Raw genomic sequence first — 18185 nt, forward strand, 5'->3', positions numbered from 1 at the left:
TTGATAAATATTCCATTTTGACACAAATATTTTGATTACTTATTTATTTTTATTTTTTTAGCAACACAATCTTAATGTCGATGTATGTCGACTTGAAGCATAGATAAAGTCTATTTAAAAAACATTTCATATTAAATAACCACCACTAGATTATATTGAGATAATTATTTTCCTATTTGATACCAACGAGGAGAGCTATATACCAATTATAATCTTAGAATCTTTGGATGCTATTATGGTAATGAAGACTTTACTTGACATGTGACAGTAGTAAATGCCCAATTAATACCAATTAGCATGTAAAAGATAATTATATTAGTTATTGAAAATTTCAATGGGTTGACTTTTAAAAATATCAAAATAATAAAACTTAAAATACGTAATTAATTATAATCATAATACTATTCTATGATATGAAAGTTATGAAAATAAATATATTTACAAATAAGAATAATAACGAAATGGTCTTTTGTCGAGCGGTACGAGTCTTGGAAATGTCTTTCCTAGAAGATTGAAGTTTGAGATCTTCTTTTATAGTATGATTTAAAGTGTGTGACTTAGCCATTATAAAAAACAAATAAGTATAATAATATTATTATTGTGCTACACAAAAATAATATTTTTAAATCTAATTTTATATCTAAAAATGGTTGTTAGTTTTATATCGACATACTCCCTCCGTCCCAATATTATTGTCCACAGACAAAAAACACACATATTAAGAAAAACATTAATTACCACTAACTTTATTTAATAAAATGACAGTTTTGTCCTTACTTTGCATTTAATGTTCCATTAAATGCTTAGTTAGTTAAGTAATAATGAGGGGGTATTTTGGTAAAAATGTTATTTATTTTTAGAAGTGGACTATTATTTTGGGACAAACCAAAAAGGAAAGATGGACTATAATTTTGGGACGGAGGGAGTATTAAATTTAAGAAGAGGCTCAAATGAAGATACTAGATAAAATGAACATGTGAATGCTACTTTATCTTATTATTCTGTTATGCATCTTGTATATATTGTGTTATATCATTATTCAACAATAAATATATGAATAATCATATGTTAATATTCATGTAATATCCCAAAAATTTCAAACTTTTAAAAACTTTAAAATGTTATGGTTTAAATAAAATCATTATGAGTATTAACCCACATTTAACAAAAATCGGTCTAACAAAAATATTTATGATTAAAACTGTCACACCCCCGAACCGGAACGGCGGAAACGTTCGGGGGTGGAGGACGTCATGCGTAGTATCACAAAAATTGTATCATAGCAAACATAGTAAACACAACCAGACATCGAATACATATATGAAAAAGGTTTACATTGTTTAATACATAGTTTTGTTCATATCAAAAGCAAAATAGAAAGACGCGACTCTAACGCTCCGACTTCTGCAAAACTCCTGGGAGTACCTGTCTACTAATTCCCTGAGAATATAAGCAGTTTTGAAGAATATCAGCATAAAGATGGTGAGTTCATAAGCATTTAGTTTTGATGGAAAAGAGTTCTTTAAATCCTTTTGAAGAGTGTTCCTCAAGAAAATCCTATATTTTCTTATGAAAAGCGTGTGTGAAAACCCATTCCTTCCATGACTTCCAGATTCATACAAGACATGTACAATCCAAGGAGTCGTGGAAGGAATGTGAATATCCTTTGATTACATGTTGAATAGTCCTGTTTTGGAATAGCCGGGTTATCCCGGGAAAATCCTATATTTTCCCAAAAAGGGTGGTTGGTTGTTTATCCGTTTTAAAACTGAGGTTTGCAAGTATCTACCATACTCGTGTATATAAAAGCAGTTTTCTTTTAAAACCCTGGTTACACCCAGAGAGGTATATTAGTCTTAAAAACTAAATAAAAGAAAACCGTGATGAACTGAGTCCTGAAGATATTAGTATTAATACCCTCCAGTAATCTATCGGTCATTACTTTGAGGCCAGTTCACTTGATTCATTATTACAAAAGTAAATTCCTGTTATCTAGGTTGTGAGTTTCATGACCATAACTGACTGGACATGGCCCGCAACGGCCGATATCCTTAATGACTTTGTCACCCGCAGACCTGCCGGTCCGACTATAGCTAGCAGTGAGGTGCGAGATTGTCAGTCTCGTATAGATCTATACACAACAGTCACGCTCTCCCTACAAGAGACTCTGGTCACAAGTGCTAGTCCTACACTCTGATTCTGTGGGAGTGTTACCAAGGACGTGTCTCAAACTTAGCCTAACAAATTTACAAGTAATAATACTGAAAATCCTGTTTATGATTTGCATGAATCCTTTATAAAATAATACATTTTACTACAAGATTCACAAGTTCATTATTCTAGTTTTGAAAACAGTTCCTACGAGTTGACTTCTTAATCGTTTGGTAAAACTGTTTTCCGTGTTAAAAGCATGCTGGAAGTATAATTATCTTAAACAAAATAATATATTTTGAGTACAAGTTTCCTTATACTTTTGCTTGTATTCCCCTCCTGAAAACATAAAAAAAACTCGGAAAAACGTAGGGGTATGAACTCACCTCGAGTGATTTGAATGAAGGATCGACACGAAAAGTTGGGTGTTCAAGTGAAGCCTTGAACACGATTTGATCCTAATTAACATACAATGATACATAAAGGAGTCAAATGAAGGTATTTCACCACTAAATGTGATGGAGAACCACTCTAGGAACTTGGGACTACTTGCACCAAGTGTTAGAACCTTGAAGGATTGCATGAGGGGAGTGTATGGCCACCTTTAAGGTGTGTGCGGCCATAGGTGTGCGGCCCAAGGGGTGTGTGGCCGTACACTCATGATGGAAGGTGTTCTTGGGGTGTTTCAAGGTCCATACTTGCAATCTATGAAGTGTCCTATGTCTATACTCAATTGTAGTGCAAGTTAGGGGTCCTAGAAGTGTGTTTGTGGCCCTAGGATGAGTGTGTGGTCGCACACTTGAGTGTGTGGTCGCACACTAGGGTGTGTGGTCGCACACTAGGGTGTGTGCGGCCATACACAGGTGTGTGCGGTCGTACACCCCACAAAATGATGTCCAAAATGTCCTTTCCAAGGTGCAACAAAGCTAGGGGCATGTCTATCTCAAATATGGAAGTCAAACTCTCACTTTGGAGGGTGTTTTAAGGGTGTGCAGCCACCTTAGGAGGGTATGCGGCCGCACTCACTTCCAACACAAAGAACATGTCCATTTTTGCACACTTAAGGCTTATATAGAGAGGTCTTTCATGGATTGTAAGCTAGAGGAAGAAGTACTCACGTTTTTTAGGCCTTGAGAGGGTTTGCGGTTGAAGAATCTTGAGAGAGAAGGAGTAGTGTGCTGCCAAGGAGTGAAGGAAATGAAGGGAAGGGGGTCTACCCTTTATATAGGAGTAGGTATGCTGTCAACAAGTGAGTGTGCGGCCAAGAGGTGAGTGTACGGCCGTACACTCCCCCTAACGGTGTGTATGGCCTGATTTTGTCACTCTATGGCTTGCTCACTCATTCCTAAACTCAAGCTTGGTCATACTCGAGCTTAAAATCACTTAAACGAACCCTCAAACAGTGCCAGAAGTCAACAAAACATGTTTAACTTTGATTGAATTGACTAAGTGTGCGAGATAAAAGTTCCAGGTTGTCACATCATCCCCCCGTTAGAGGGAATTTCATCCCGAAATTCATGAATAAGAATATAACTCATGGTCTTAGAAACGATGGAGGTACTTAAGGCTCATGGGACTCTCGTGCTCCCAAGTGAATCCAAGTTCCCGTTTGACATTCCAACGGGCCTTCATTATCGGGATGTGACGTTATTTCGTTCGCTTGACTTCTCGATTCGCGAGCTCGGCTGATTCTCTCACAATGTGTAGGCTCTCGTCTAACTCGAGGTTGTCGAGGGGAAGTCGTAGGTGTCTCATCGAACGGACACTCATTTCGGTTTGGAACGAGGAAGACGAGATGAGCGTTGCTAAGCGCTCGAGGTAACTGGAGTTTGTGCGCTATGGGACCGATCCTAGCAAGGATCTCGGACGGTCTAACGTATCTTGGATTTAGCTTTCTACGCTTTCCGAAGCGTATCAGGCTTTTCCAGGGTGAAACCTGTAAGAAAGACACGTTCACCAATCTGGGACTCCAATGGTTTTTGTCTATTATCGACATAGCCCCTTTCGTACGATCTTTTCTGCCGTCTCTCGGATTATTTCAGGACTCGTGAGAGTGTTGTCGGGGACTTGACTCTTATCTATTTGCGTGTCGCCCGCCTCAGCCCAACACAGATGGGGTCTGTACTTATGGCTGTAGAGGGCTTCGAACAGCGCAGCCTTGCTACTGGAAAGGTCGCCGTTGTTGCAAGAAAGTTCAATTAAGAGTATATGTATGTCCCACGACGCATCTTCAATTGTCCGGATGGTTCCCTTACTTTGTCATTCTCTTTGTGGATGATACTCTTCGTATGAATACTTTCGGGTTTCGAAGAGACATGAATTTTTCGAAGTTCACTTCGAGTTGTCGTCACGAGCGACGGGAGTTTCGTGTTCGAACGATTTAAGACAAAAGGGTTTGGTATAACATAGACTCAGTCGAGCTAGACAGGATGGTGTCGTAGAATCGCGCGTCAAGTTAGTCCGGGAGGATCGTTTTGCTAGCACATTGGCATCCCAAAATGAACGTCTCTGGTATTTTCTGCGTTTGATTTGGATTTGGTGGGTACTACTAATGCGAGGGTCCAGATGTTTTGAAACTATGGGCTCTCGATGGAATGGTTATCACTAGATTTTCCTATGATTGCTTGGCGTATACAAGTCATGTATAATCACAGCTGACTCTAATGTATACACTAGGCTACCATAATTTACCCCTTAGGGCATCAACTTTTAAGAGTAAGCCGTGATTAAATTTGGACAAGAAAGAAATCACTATTATGAATAATTCTTGAGGTTTTTGAAAACATACCCAAAACACTATAGGGTTCTTTGATGCTTCCCTTCTTCTGAGGTCATACTCCTTCTGTCTCCTCGTCGTTCTTTTCTGTTGGGCGGTCTCTTTTGAAATGCCCCATTTCGCCACATACACTGCACACTTGAACTATGCTAGCATCGGTAGTGGAAGGGATATGTTGAGTCGAGGTCTTCGCGAAACGAGCTTCCTTGTCATCCTTAGCCCTTGGACAATTTCTTTTGAAATGTCCTACACCATCACAGAGGTAACAGGTTGGACTAGCCCCAACATTGGCATTCAGAGTGACGAACTCGACTAAGGTCCTATATCTGCTGGAGGTGTGCCCCTTCCTGTTGCATCTGGTGCAATGCAGCACTCGACAGACTCCATGATGATGGAAGTTGCATTTGCTGCAGTGCGGAAGATTTCCCAAGTAGGGTGTGGTTGGGGTTGGAACAGTAAGGCTGACTGGGGTATTGACTGTCCCAATTCGTTGCCTTTCAGTAGGTCCTTGGGTTGAACAGCTTCCTTCGAACTTTCGCTTCAGGATGTTAGGTTGGGGATCAAGGGTGTCCTTTCCAGTAGGCACTTGTTGTTGAGGTTGGTTAACGCCAGGGTTTGGACTGCCATTAACACTTCCACCCGCATTGGTGTTATTAGCGTTAAGGACAGCTAGGGCGGCTGCTACGGCTGCTGTGACAGTAGCTTGGAACGTAGCTGAATCCATCTGAAGGATTGGTGTCTTACCGGTGGGTTGGTTACGTTTCTTTGGAGACATGATCTGCTACATGTCAAGAAAAGAAATTTGTGAGCAACAATGGTTGCCCCTGGGTATATCCTAAATTTTTATCTATGCATTGAGATTTCCCGTTTTGCTATCTGGCTCTCATTGATTCGACCCATATCCCCATGATGTGGTCCTAGCAAGAATAGAAAAGATTTGAACACCACAAAGTTCACATACAATAAATTTACGAACTCTTGGTTGCTTAGCTCATCGGACTGGCTGAGTAACTCTCCCATTTTCTCCGGCCCCAGCTGATATAGAGGGTTAGCTATAAGAGTAGCTCTGGAAATCAAGTCGATACGGGATCCAATTTGACGCTCGGGAGGAGTCCCTGGAATGTCCTTGGGAAAGACATCAGGAAAGTTGCAGACTTCAGAGGCGCTCTCGAGGTCTTTAACTGTCTGCGCCTCATCGCCAACATGAGTCAGGAATGCATAGCATTCCTTCTGCAGGTGCTCCTAGGCTTGACGCAGGAAATGATACGAAGGCTCGAAAAATCTTATCACTGAGACCAGTGAGGATTTCGTTGAAGGGAAGATTGAGACGAATCGCTTCCTCGAAGCAAAGGACATCAGCATGATTTGAGGCTTAACCATTTCGTGTCGATTAGGACATCGAGCTTTTATGGAAACTGATATGAAATTGATGGGGAAAGAGAATAATCATCTAAGTACATCATATGATTCATGTTTTAAGGACAAAACAGTGATAGGACTTCGTTAAGGTTGCTCGATTTGAACGCTACAGCTCCAAGGTATACTTTTGGCAATGAACATCTTTAACTGAAATATGATAGTTGCCACCATTGTCGATATTAAGATCACACAGAGTTTGAAAATTTTGACCTAGGAGTAGGTCTACGACATACCAACAGAATAACAATTTGACAACATAGAGAAATAGGGAATCGCTACTTGCAAGGCAAGAATGTCTACAGAGAAAGGAGCTACTTGGAACATAAATAGGAAAGTTATTCTTTAAACCAAAAAGGAAGGACAAGTAGAATATTTCCTACTAGCGACGGGCACTCCTCGGGCGGAACCTTAGGTTAGTCAACTGGCGCTCCATATCAAGCATGCGACTCTCGTATACTGATTGGCGTGCTCGGAGCTCTACGACCTCAGCTCGAGTTGCAGCTAGCTCTCGCTGCTGGGCTTCGTGGTCTCTCAAAATCCTCCCATGAGCAACCTCGAGACTGCGAATACGGTTTGCGTTGGCATCCAAGTCTGCCTCGAGTTCCACAGTTCGGTGAATGGCCGCCACGTTCATTTCGACATTGCGGGCCACTCGACGGACTATGATTGGAAGGGCTCTATCTGCGAAGCCTCCTCCGTCCATATTATAGAAGCGGCAATCCCCATTATACGGGCGGGGTTGGCCTTGTTCGTGACTCCACCTATCCAGGCTTCCGACCCACATAGGCGTTGGGCCTTCGAGTACAAGCTGAGGGTTGGGATTTGGTATTGGGGCCACTGGGGGTAAGTTCTCGACTTCTGGTTCTGAGTCAGTCTCTCCAGGAAATGGTTCGACAATGCCATCGTCAAAAGGGATTTCATGGTTTCCTTCTGGCTCTGGTTTGATCCATCCATCATCTCCTTGGTTAGGAAAGTACGGGTCGCCAGGAAGATGGAATCCATCCATGCTATCTACGCGAGGCGAGGGTAAAAGAATAGTTAATAGGCATCAAATCTATAATACTTCTAATGTATTATAGTTACATGATTCATTCTCCTGGTTAAAACTCCGGTTCGGTCGTTATAGCACCCTAAAATACTCCTATAGTATTTTAATCCTTATGTTTGGCTCTAGAACTCTTCTAGTATCTAGGTAAGTTTTAGACTTGCTGAAACACCATAGTCACTCCCAAGCACATGTTGGTCATGTCTCGAATGAATATAGTTGATCAGGCTATATTGATCCTAGACATGATTACATAATTGCCCAGGTTTAACCACAGTGTCCAACATCCAAATACTTTTATTTTGTTCTACTTACGACACAGATTCTGATACTCGGGTATACTTATATACTTTTATAAAAATACTTGTATTTTCGAAAGTATACTTTTTAGTTTAGAGCACTTAGGCCCCTTAATATTTATAGTTGTATACCATGTAAGGTTCGGTATACTTAGTTCGCTATAAACAAGGGCTCTGATACCAATTTGTCACACCCCCGAACCGAAACGACGGAAACGTTCGGGGGTGGAGGACGTCATGCGTAGTATCACAACAATTGTATCATAGCAAACGTAGTAAACACAACCAGACATCGAATACATATATGAAAAAGGTTTACATTGTTTAATACATAGTTTTGTTCATATCAAAAGCAAAATAGAAAGACGCGACTCTAACGCTCCGACTTCTGCAAAACTCCTGGGAGTACCTGTCTACTAATTCCCTGAGAATATGTAACGCCCGTGTTTCTAGGCTAGGCATTAATATTGACATAATGGTCTAGGTTAACCTTTGTAACTCATTTAGAAGAAATGAAAAGGAATTATGTGAATATTATGTGAATTATGGGTTTTATGCTTAATTATTAGGGTTTAATTAATTAAGAATAAAAATGAGCGTCAAAAATTAAATTTTATATAAAGCCGATATCTATTAAGAAACTTGTAGTGGGCGTGACAAGGATTACGGATATATAAAGAATGCCGAAATCCGAGTTATAACGAAGAAGTTATGACCTGTCGAAGTTTCACGATAAACCGGCACGGTGCCGAATGTGGTAAAAAGTGAATTTTTGATAAACTACTTTTTAGCCTTAGTGATCTAAACGAAACTCGGAGTGTTCATTAAAGCGAGAGTAGGTATAAAAAGAACGCCCAAATCTGACTTCGTATGAGGAAGTTATGATTTTTCGAAGTTTCAGCTTAGCAGTAGACAGCTAAAAACTCGAATTTTAGATCGAGTGATTTTTAGCCGACACAACCTAAACGAGAATCGAAGGTCTCGTAAATAGTAGCACAACGGTAAAAAGTCTGACGAAAACAGACGTCAGATGAAGAAGTTATGAATTTTTAACGGATTTTCTGTCCCGGTCTGTTAAAAATAATAATTTAAAAATTAAAGTCAAAATTAGCCGACGAAGTCTAAACGAAAGTTGTAGAGCGTAATTTTACCTACGCGTGCATATAATGAACGTCAAAAAACGGAGCTCGTATGTGAAAGTTATGGATTTTAGAAGTTTTGGCGCGAAAATCGAGAAAAATCTCCAAAACCAAGGATTTTCGCATACGTGGACTTCGGCCACGTCACCTTCGCTTAGAATGTGCCACGTGTCCGAAATTCTACTGAGTCACCGAAGTCGTGGAAGAATCCGAGGAGTGATGTGTGTGCAGCCGAGAGTCCGACGCGTGCCAGGTGACTCCTCCATCCGAAGCCGCCTTACCTCGCACCGACGCGTGTCGCACCAGCTGTCCGAGCCTCGCAGGTGCCACGAACCCTCCCTACTTCGGACTAGACCGCGGTCTAATCAGGATCTGCCAGCAAGGCCTCGCATGCGCAACCCACGTGAGCTCCTCTTCGGATCTGCTGACGCGTGGCTTATTCTCAACCGTTGGATCAGGAGGCTCGCACCTATAAATAGGAGGGTGCGAGACCTCCCGGGTATATTTTGGAAAAGTGTCAATTTTAGCCCTTTTTTCAATATTTCTTTCATTTCAACTTCCCTCGAAGCCCCGGTATCAATTATAACCCCCGGAATACGCCACGAAGTGCCCGAGAAGCCCGGAAAATTTATCTTTTCGGTGACCCCTCGCAGAGCCTGGTTTCTCAATAAAACTCTCAGTTTTATTAGAAACGATCGTTTTTAGGAAACGAATTGTTGCCCGATTTTCATTAATCAAGTGAGTGTGTAGTTACTTTCACCTTACACATATATATGAAGTATTTTCTTTAAAATACGTGCTATGTGTAACACATATATATCAAGTATTTTCTTTAAAATACGTGCTATGTGTAATTATATTGATTGTTTAATTAAGGTGACTGTTGAATAGATGTTTTATACAAGTTTTAAACTGTATATATATCTTTATCTACAAATATGTTGGGTAAAACATGGGTAGATGAATTAGATGATATGTGATGAAATAAAAGTGATGAGTGGTATCGATGTTTAAGATGATCTAGTCATCTAGCAGAGTATAGACAACGGCCACAGACTATTTTAGATAGTCCAGTGGAACGTTAGTAGACTTATAATCGGTACGTATGTTTGAACTATATGTTCATAAAGTGTTCTTGAACTATATGTTCATTAGGTGTTTTTGAACTATGTGTTCATCCATTAGTTCTTCTTTTTGACACTATTACGTGTCGGGGTACGGGAGCGTACAAGAGTACTTTATCAGTATTTTCCCTATACTTTTATTTGGAAGAGCTTTGGAGTCTTTGTTCTTTTATGAAGTGATCGGACTAGCTTCATGAGTTAGTGATATAGATCATGAGTTAAATAGTGGGTGTGTGATGAAAGGTGAGTTGAATAGATGAGATGATCAGTGATATAGATCATGAGTTGAGAGTGAGTGGTGAAATATGGGAAAAGATTTTACCGAAACGTTGGCATGAGTGGTGCAATATGAGAAAAGCCCTTACCCAAACGTTGACCCCCGTCATTCAGCAGAGTATGGATGACAACCATGGACTGTTCTAGACGGTCTGCGGAACACTAGCAGGCTCGCAACCTGTAGGTGTTAATGGACTTGAGTGTTCATTCGCTATACTCTATTCCCCTTCGTGAGGGGTGCAATATGAGAAAAGCCCTTACCCAAACGTTGACCCCCGTCATTCAGCAGAGTATGGATGACAACGATGGACTGTTTTAGACGGTCTGTGGAACACTAGCAGGCTCGTAACCTGTAGGTGTTAATGGACTAGAGTGTTCATTCGTTGTACTCTATTCCCCTCATGAGTGCCTTTAGGGCATGTATGGCTGGGGAAACCCCTTAGTATGTTCATCAGCTATATGGAAAACCCATTGATATGTATTGCGGGGGGGGGGGGGGGGGGGGAACTCCCGTGGGAAATACTATCGATGAATACGAGCTATGGACTAGCACATGGCGACGATGTGACTTCGTGCCTATTTGACATAAATTGCTGAAGGAAAGCAATTTTGTCACCCCGGTGTTTGTCTTATTTGACATATATTGCAGAGGGAAGAAATGTTGTCACCTTGTTAGTTGTTTTATGTTAGGATGTCTTGTTTGACATAAATTGCTGAGGAAAAGCAATGTTGTCACCCCTTGTGAAAATCCTTAGGCTAGGTCCCTTGTGATAGTTGTTTTAGGGACGTAAAGTAAGGATAATAGGAATGGGTAATTAGGGTTATTTAGGTTTATGAAATTAATAAATTTATTGATTGAGAACTTAATTATTTATTGTGGGTTGAAAACCCTATATGCTTACCAGGCTCCTAAGCCTGACCCACTCAGTTTATTTGTATCACAGGTATCGATACAAAGTTGCTTTACACTGAGAGATTAAAATAGAAGTAGATCACTAGTGTAAATGAATGTAAGTTTTGTTTATGCTTATGTTTTTGTATTGACAATGACATCCCAATGGTTTAAGTGAATAAAATACATTTCTTCGGAAATGATTTGATAACATATTTATTATGTTTTTCTGGGAACAAATTCCGCAACACTTTTAATCAAATGATTACTCTGAAATTATTTCAAAAGCATAAATTAAACCGGTCTTTTCTGGCCGTGAATTTGGGGATGTCACAGAATACAAGCAGTTTTGAAGAATATCAGCATAAAGATGGTGAGTTCATAAGCATTTAGTTTTGATGGAAAAGAGTTCTTTAAATCCTTTTGAAGAGTGTTCCTCAAGAAAATCCTATATTTTCTTATGAAAAGCGTGTGTGAAAACCCATTCCTTCCATGACTTCCAGATTCATACAAGACATGTACAATCCAAGGAGTCGTGGAAGGAATGTGAATATCCTTTGATTACATGTTGAATAGTCCTGTTTTGGAATAGCCGGGTTATCCCGGGAAAATCCTATAGTTTCCCAAAAAGGGTGGTTGGTTGTTTATCCGTTTTAAAACTGAGGTTTGCAAGTATCTACCATACTCGTGTATATAAAAGCAGTTTTCTTTTAAAACCCTGGTTACACCCAGAGAGGTATATTAGTCTTAAAAACTAAATAAAAGAAAATCGTGATGAACTGAGTCCTGAAGATATTAGTATTAATACCCTCCAGTAATCTATCGGTCATTACTTTGAGGCCAGTTCACTTGATTCATTATTACAAAAGTAAATTCCTGTTATCTAGGTTGTGAGTTTCATGACCATAACTGACTGGATATGGCCCGCAACGGCCGATATCCTTAATGACTTTGTCACCCGCAGACCTGCCGGTCCGACTATAGCTAGCAGTGAGGTGCGAGATTGTCAGTCCCGTATAGATCTATACACAACAGTCACGCTCTCCCTACAAGAGACTTTGGTCACAAGTGCTAGTCCTACACTCTGATTCTGTGGGACTGTTACCAAGGACGTGTCTCAAACTTAGCCTAACAAATTTACAAGTAATAATACTGAAAATCCTGTTTATGATTTGCATGAATCCTTTATAAAATAATACATTTTACTACAAGATTCACAAGTTCATTATTCTAGTTTTGAAAACTGTTCCTACGAGTTGATTTCTTAATCGTTTGGTAAAACTGTTTTCCGTGTTAAAAGCATGCTGGAAGTATAATTATCTTAAACAAAATAATATATTTCGAGTACAAGTTTCCTTATACTTTTGCTTGTATTCCCCTCCTGAAAACATAAAAAAACTCGGAAAAACGTAGGGGTATGAACTCACCTCGAGTGATTTGAATGAAGGATCGACACGAAAAGTTGGGTGTTCAAGTGAAGCCTTGAACACGATTTGATCCTAATTAACATGCAATGATACATAAAGGAGTCAAATAAAGGTATTTCACCACTAAATGTGATGAAGAACCACTCTAGGAACTTGGGACTACTTGCACTAAGTGTTAGAGCCTTGAAGGATTGCATGAGGGGAGTGTATGGCCACCTTTAAGGTGTGTGCGGCCATGGGTGTGCGGCCCAAGGGGTGTGCGGTCGTACACTCATGATGGAAGGTGTTCTTGGGGTATTTCAAGGTCCATACTTGCAATCTATGAAGTGTCCTAGGTCTATACTCAATTGTAGTGCAAGTTAGGGGTCCTAGAAGTGTGTTTGTGGCCCTAGGATGAGTGTGTGGTTGCACACTAGGGTGTGTGCGGCCGTACACAGGTGTGTGCGGTCATACACCCCACAAAATGATGTCCAAAATTTCCTTTCCAAGGTGCAACAAAGCTAGGGGCATGTCTATCTCAAATATGGAAGTCAAACTCTCACTTTGGAGGGTGTTTTAAGGGTGTGCAGCCACCTTAAGAGGGTATGCGGCTGCACTCACTTCCAACACGAAGAACATGTCCATTTTTGCACACTTAAGGCTTAGATAGAGAGGTCTTTCATGGATTGTAAGCTAGAGGAAGAAGTACTCACGTTTTTGAGGCCTTGAGAGGGTTTGCGGTTGAAGAATCTTGAGAGAGAAGGAGTAGTGTGCTGCCAAGGAGTGAAAGAAATGAAGGGAAGGCGGTCTACCTTTTATATAGGAGTAGGTATGCTGTCAACAAGTGAGTGTGCGGCCAAGAGGTGAGTGTGCGGCCACACACCCATGTGTACGGCCGTACACTCCCCCTAACGGTGTGTATGGCCTGATTTTGTCACTCTATGGCTTACTGACTCGTTCCTAAACTCAACCTTGGTCATACTCGAGCTTAAAATCACTTAAACGAACCCTCAAACAGTGACAGAAGTCAACAAAACATGTTTAACTTTGATTGAATTGACTAAGTGTGCGAGATAAAAGTTCCGGATTGTCACAAAAACATTGGGTGTTACCATTAAACATCATACAAACCAAAACAATCAAATAAGAATTACATCAATATCATTTAAAAAGGGGCTTAACGAGTTCCACTTCATTCTCTATCTCTTAACTATATATTCCATCTATCGTCTTTTCTCCTTAAATGCAACATGAGATACATGACAATAAAAGAGATATGTAATACACAAATGTATCGTGAGCTACGCGAGTTTGTGACCCAAAACATTTATCACATTTTCATTAAAAACATTTCATATTTGCAAGACATATTTCAAACAGACAATTTCCCCAATTCGTTTCATATCAAAACATTTCATTAATCGTAACATAATTCAAAATACATTTATTTACACGTTCCATTCATTCTTTCATTAAGGACTAATTCTGGTGTTAAACTGTTGTCATTTTTATACTTAAGGTCTACGTCTAATGAAGGAAACACTCCCAAGTCTAGACCAATACGGAAAGAACAAATCAATCCACCAAGGCATCATTTCCATTAGGACATCTACTTCACGACGAGGAAGGTACCACCCTAGTAGATTCCTCTAGTGCCTTTTATGATGTATCATTCCCTGGCCAGTTTTCATCGTTCCTTTACTTTGTTTTTAGCTTTCACTTTCCACATTATCAATACTAATATCATCATTTATAATAGCATTGGTTACTAGGAAGATATATTTTGAAAAGACACAATTCACATATCAAACATTCATTCTTTCAAAATATTCTTTGCTTTCAAAAATATTTTTACTTTCAAGGCATTCTTTCAAAACATTCTTTTTTCAAAAAACGTTTAACACTTTCATTTAAAAGCATTTCATATATCAAAGCATTGCATTTCATTATCATAAAATCATTTTGCCATGTACCCCAAAGTGGAAAAATGTCAACATGTACTCACCTCAATCACACGAAGGTTAGCTAGTCCTGTTCTAGTTCATTTCCTTAGAGTAACACTCTCAAACACCACCAAAATATCCCTCGTAGGTTTTTAACAATTAGATATACCTCATAATACCCCTCATAGGTTTTTAACATTTATATATACCCCATAAGCTTATTTACTTCCTATTAGCTTATATATAAAATTTGAGGTCAATCGGAGGTCGTTTACTAGGTTTTCCATAAAAAAAATACACTTAACATACCATTTGACACGCCCCGTGTCAAAAGTGCAAGTCACCATTTTGTGTAGAATTTTGCTAGAAACTTTGTAATCCCTAAACATCCAATGAACACCAAACTTTACCAAGTGGTTATTAAGGAATAAAAGAGATTATCAACTTCTCAAATACTCAATTGACCCCTATTCTCATAATGACTTACTCATTAAGACCTTTATTAAAATGTTAAGTTCATAATGCTTACAAATCCCAAGTCTAGACCAATGTGGAAAGAACAAATCAATCCACCAAGGCATCATTTCCATTAGGACATCTACTTCACGACGGGGAAGGTACCACCCTAGTAGATTCCTCTAGTGCCTTTTATGATGTATCATTGCCTGGACAGTTTTCATTGTTCCTTTACTTTCTTTTTAGCTTTCACTTTCCACATTATCAATACTAATATCATCATTTATAATAGCATTGGTTATAACCAATATGACTTATTCCCAAATCATTCAATACATCATTGGGTGTTTTCAAGTATATAAAACCACAACCAATCTCATTGTAAGTACCTAATGTAACTACAGAATCCTCGATTCCATTCCATGTTTCCTAAGTTTCCCTTTGGGCCAAAACAATCACTATAGCTAAAACTTCACTAGAATTCCTTCATGTTTATGTTCCAATATCATATCTAGAGTTTCAATTCTTATTCATGAATGTCATTCACTTCTTAGATGTCAATCTTTATGTAGTAATCTATAGATTTCCCAAAATACCCTTATGGCCAAATATTCCATAAATTCAATAAGGAATCATTCAAGTCTTTTAGTCTCAACTCGTGTTTATAAGTATCGTATACTCATCAAATGCTCACAAACAAAAGATTCCATAATTTTCATCACATTTCACTCAATTCCATTCCAATTCTAGCATTTACATGATTCTATCATCATGGATGAATTTGATTATTCTAATTGTATTTTTTGCTATAAAATATCATATAGGTCATAAAATCCAATCCCATTTCATCATCAATTGCAATATCCATAATTTGGGTTTTCTAGGGTTCATGGATCTTTTTACCTAAATCATCAAATCCATAAATGTGATGATTGTATTCAGATTAGAACCATGGAAACCACTCAAGGGAGGTTACAAAACCAAACTCTAATCATCAATTGAAGCCAAAATTAACATTGGGTTCAACCCCAATCATGAACTCGAAAATAGAGTTAGATGAGGAGAAATTATACCTAGAAAGCCTTTGATTCCTCTTCCTTTTGCTTGGATGCACAAAACTCCAACTGAATCAAACTCTAGGAGCTCTTGAGATCAAAATTAGCATTAGAGGACCTCTAGGATGAAGAAAACGATTTGTAAGATAAATGAAGAGAGTATTAATCTTATTTCCAATATTTTCACATTTAGTTCCTCTAATTCATGCATTTTGTCAATTTTTAGCATTACTCCATTTGTTTTCACATTTGCATAAAAGATTGACATAACAAGTACTCCTCCATCCATATAATTTTGGTAGTCCTGTTCACGAACTGAGTCAACCCCTTTGGTCAACTCACTTTGTCAATTTGGCACTTTTGGCCCTTTAACTTTTAAAATGTTATTATTTTCACTTCTAGCTTTCCAAACTTCATACCACTAATGATATGATTAATCCTTGATGATTTATTTATATAAATCAATTTTCATTTGTTACTTTATTTATTTAAGAACATAGTCTTAAATTTTAGGATGTTACAGTTATCAACCCCTTAAAAGGATTTCGTCTCCGAAATTACTTCGTGAGCCATCTCATTATAAGTTCATCCAATCACCTTTCAATTCCATTGATGGTCACATCACATAGGTCATTTTTCATAATTTCAATCCGCCTAATAATCAATAATACAAATATAGGGGTTATTAACCCCATTAGACACTTTTACCCTTTTGTCCTCTTTTTGAACTTTTAACATTCACTCTAACAATGATATCAAATATTTTAAAGCATATAGTCTTATCATGTTCCAAATTTTTTTAAGGCATGTATGAATCCTTATTGGATCCTTTTTAACCTGTAAATCAACATCTGTCTATTTCTTTACTTAGGTTCTAACCTGCCTAAGAATGTCCCTTCATGCTCAAGCACGTCACCAACATTCCATTCTTTACCAATTCCATTAGTAAGTTAGTACTTAGTCTTTATCTTCCAATATATCTTTTCATCTTGCGCTTTTTGACATTCTCTGGTATCAAAGTCTTAAACTTAACATAATACTTTCAACTTGGCCTGAACGCTTGGCAGTTTTGTTCATACTAATGATTTGCTCCTTCTACATTTACCCTTAAGACAACCCAACCATGTATATCGTTATAAATCGTATACTTTTATACCATCAGGTACCATACCATCCAAGTCCACGTCTGCTTCTTGCCTTGTCCATATCCCATTTCATTCACTTTAAATGTCATGTCTGTGACATCCCCATTTTCATGGCCAGAAAAGACCGATTTTGTTTATGCTTTGTTTAAAAATCAGAGTAACATTTTAAATAAAAGTGTTGCGGAATTTGTCCCAAAACAAAATATGATAAAGATTTATCAAAAGCATTTCCATAGAAATGTATTTCATTAAAAAGACTCGGGATGTCATGTTCGATACAGATCATAAGCATAAACAGTATTTACTACATTATACAGATCATAAGCATTTCCAAAATATGATAGGCCTTACTACATTATTTTGTATTTACAGGCCTAAAATCCCTTAATCTCTCATCCCAAGACATCACATCTATGCTCATGCGCCACTACCTGTAATACAAGAAACTTAGTGGGTCAGACTTGGGAGCCTGGTGAGCACATAGGGTTTTCAACCCACAATAAATAAGTTTATTAACTTTATCAAACCAAACAAACCCGATTACCTGTTCTCGTTATCCTCACTTTACGTCCCTAAAACATCTAACACAATAGACCTAGTCTAAGGGACTTTCATCGGGGTGACAACACATGCTTCGGGGGTTCCTCAACAATTTATGTCAAATAAGGCAACCATGTGGGGGATGGAGTACTTCACACATATCAAATAAACACACAGTTCAAATAAACACCTACAGGTTGCGAGCCTGCTAGCATTCCACTGGACTGTCTAGAAAAGTCCGTGGTCGTCATCTGTACTCCACTAGATGACTGGATCATCAAAACATCTATATCGAGGCCTCTTGTTATATTATTTGGTCACACAGAAACTATTACATCTACCCATGTTTTACCCAACATATTTTGTAGATATAAAATACATATACAGTTTAAATCATGTAAAAATTGTATAAAAATCTTTCACTCAGCATAGACAGCAAGTATTCAGACAATATGCACACATAGCACGTAATTTATATTAAATACTTCATATCTATGTGTAAGATGAAAGTAACTATGC

Source organism: Lactuca virosa, chromosome 9 (genome assembly GCF_052849685.1).
Source record: "Lactuca virosa cultivar CGN04683 chromosome 9, Lactuca_virosa_CGN04683_v6, whole genome shotgun sequence".
NCBI classification, from domain to species: domain Eukaryota; kingdom Viridiplantae; phylum Streptophyta; class Magnoliopsida; order Asterales; family Asteraceae; genus Lactuca; species Lactuca virosa.